We start from the raw sequence: 3,324 nt of genomic DNA, 5'->3' as shown, positions 1-3,324 counted from the left end.
ACAATAATTGCTTCTTGCTGTACAATTCAACACATCGCTCTTTTCCTGCGAGACGAACGATCACGAACGTGACAAACGCTAGACTCCTATGTGTATATACACACGCGCAGGGCTGAGAAATAAAAGTATAGAGCGATATATAGACTGAGGATTCGTTACGCTATACGCTTCACATCACGAACGAGTGGTTTGGGAACTGGTTGACGTCTATATCTATATACTCTGATCTTATTGCTGGGACGATATTGCGAAATATATTTGAAAAAGAAAAAAAAAAACTCTGCAGTGAAAGAAGGTGATGGCCGACGTAATTACCAGCTGCTGCCATCATCAGTTTCTAATCTTTAATACAAACTCATTTGCATATATAGGACAGAACAAAGAAAATGAAAGCTATTTTTTTATTTTCCGAATTCTATTTGCATTTTTCTTTGCGACATGTGCTGAAGTAGATGCTGTTTTTGTTCCATGCGTATATGCGAGGCAAAGGTCTGTTTGCCGATATGTCATTACTCTTTCTTAAATCGTATTCAGCTTTGCTGCCCTATACCATCGTCATCAAGAGAGTTGCACTATACGTGTTGTTCAGCATCCTGTCCTCATTTCAACTGGCTTTCGCATTATATAAACACGACATTAACATTGATATATAAGCCGGCCATGGCCGGAACACAAGTCCATAATAAACCAATCTGCCCTCTTGCTATTTATAAATAGAATGCAACATCCATCTTATTGATTATCTTATTTTATTGGTTGTGTGCTGACCTCGATTGGATCTTGCAAGTTCCACAAACGGCCATACAGCAATAACACGCCCGGTCTAAATCTTTGCTGACGAAGAACGTGAATTCAATTACTTTCATAATAAACGCGCATTATACGGTGTGTATTGCTCTCTATACGTTACCTGAAATAGATCCATTTTTTTTTAGTGTCTATACCATGATTGAAATGATAATTGGATAATGCAGTTGCAAAGGAAAAATGGACGAATTCCGAAACGGAATGCAAATGTTGGGAGGAACGATATGGAACGCGCGGGACCGGAAGCGTAAAGGATTTGCGGCACGCATTTGTTTTGAAAATGACGGCGCACGGAGAAAGAAGATCTTAGTTCTATTTTCAGCTTGTCGGATGTGAGAGGTCAATGTCGGCGACAGTCCGTTATCAAAGTGGCAATGATTAATGGCTAAAAATGGCAGCAAAAAAATCAAAGGAAGAGGATGATGTTGGCAATTCAGCAGCATTATACGGCATGGTGATGGAAATAACTATCGTCCAGCTTTCGCCCAAGGGCTTTATACAAAAGACTTTGCTTGCCATCGATGTCCTCTATTTTATTTTTTTTTTTTATGTCTCCTCATCATTTTTTTTTGGGGGGGGGGGGGAGGGGATGTAACCAACAGCCGATTAAGCCAGTCCAGTTGCGTTGCTGTAACCAGGAATAACGTTCGATTATGTTTTTTCGTATGAGCCGTTGTTGGACTGGCCGTTATTTTTTTTTTAAATATAATAATTAACTTAAAGAATTTTTTTTAAATTCACGAATTTAACCATGGCAAGTGCTGCCCCCATCTGAAACTTCACGCAAACCACACAACAAAAAAATGGCTTCCATTGCGAGAGCAGCGCACAATAAATTTCACTCCATCATGTCGTGAGTTGCAGCGGATGGCGTAAAAGAAAGAGCTCAAGGGCACCAAGAAACGGATTGTCCACAACTTCATGGCGCTATCCAAAAATACAGCAAAACTTTATCTTTCTGTGTCCGCGTCCGAAAATGTTACACGATCGGCACGAAGGACAGAGAGAGATGAAAGAAAGAAAAAAAAAAAGACATTATTTTCAAACTTATCTACTACGAAATATTATAGAGATCCAGGGGAGAACGTCGCCCCTTGCAAACAGCAACAAAAAACTCGGCATGATCGACTCTCTTTCTTTTTTTATGCGGGCGACTGTGTCACCGATCAGATTCATCGAATCGGGAAAAGAATAAGGGGACACACACGCGGACACACACACACACAAAAAAAAAGAGAGAAAATTCTGTACTATGGCATCAATGAAACACAATCCATCACTAATCGCCTCGCGCTTGTCATCACTGTGGTGTGCGGCTTGAATATAAAAGCCTTTGGCGCTATATAACTCCGTTTCCCCCCGATACAACTAATGCTTTTCATGACTATTGTGCTGTATCTATTTTTTATTTTTTTCATAAATATATTATTATTATTATTATTATTTCCACAGCCGTGATCAGCATTCTCTAATAACAAAGTCTCGAACAAAAGCTCTGATTCCCTTTGTGTCTGCGATGCATTTTTTTGTTTGCCCCTCATCTCCCACGCGCAACATAATCATCGCGTAAAGAGAGAGAGAGTGGATATTAACAAGAGCCAAAGAGTCTTATTTGAACATTGGTTTTAAACGTTGGTATATCAATCAAACAGGAAGTTTTCATATCGCCGCCGATAATCCAGCCGAGCAATATGAAAGGCTGGCGCAAACACCCAACACGTCCGCACGCACACTCTAGCCGATGAGAATAATATAAGAAAGCTTATATATGTACTCGATTGAACCTTGACTATAGCAGCGACAGCAGTGTCACGCCATTTTAAAAAAAAGTCGAGTGTTTTATATGTTTCAAGGCGCATATAAGCTCTTACACCTCTAAACTCTGCTCCCCTTTTTTCTTTCTGTTTTCCTTTTTGAATAGCACAAAAACATCCGAAGTGCGTTACATTTCCGGGGCTTTTGGACCCGTGCGGTTTGTCTCTAACACAAGGCTGAGAGATTACATTTCTTAACTGATGCTGCAATCTTTTGATCTATATATATTCTCTTCAAAGAGTCTTATAAACACCTATATATCATTTGTATTGCACTTACGTAACTACCTGATTCTATAGCTTCAGCATCAGCACGTATTAACTTCTTGTGCAAAGCTGTCAATCCAGTCGGATTTATAGAATTGTCCTTATGGTGAACGATGTGAAAATGAAAGATCCGTGTACCATCAGTGACCCCACTTGCTTCTTATAGATATAAATACCTTATTATTATTATCTATTTTTTGGGGGTGGGGGGCACTTAATCTGATTTGAGTGTTTAATGTGATCACTATATATATGTATATATACTATAAAGAGAAATTAAAAAAAAAAAGGGTTCGTTCTTTTAGGGAAGACTATAGGGATGCAAAGACCCCCGATGTTTGGATATCCGTTTGGTGCCCCGACGACAGATTGAAAGGGTCCGATGGTTAAAGACGACGGCCACAATAGCGACGCCGAGCGCAATATATGGTTCGGG

The sequence above is a fragment of the Daphnia magna genome, linkage group LG10 (assembly GCF_020631705.1).
Source record: "Daphnia magna isolate NIES linkage group LG10, ASM2063170v1.1, whole genome shotgun sequence".
In the NCBI taxonomy this organism is placed as follows: Eukaryota; Metazoa; Arthropoda; class Branchiopoda; order Diplostraca; family Daphniidae; genus Daphnia; species Daphnia magna.
This window is presented reverse-complemented; position numbering follows the sequence as displayed.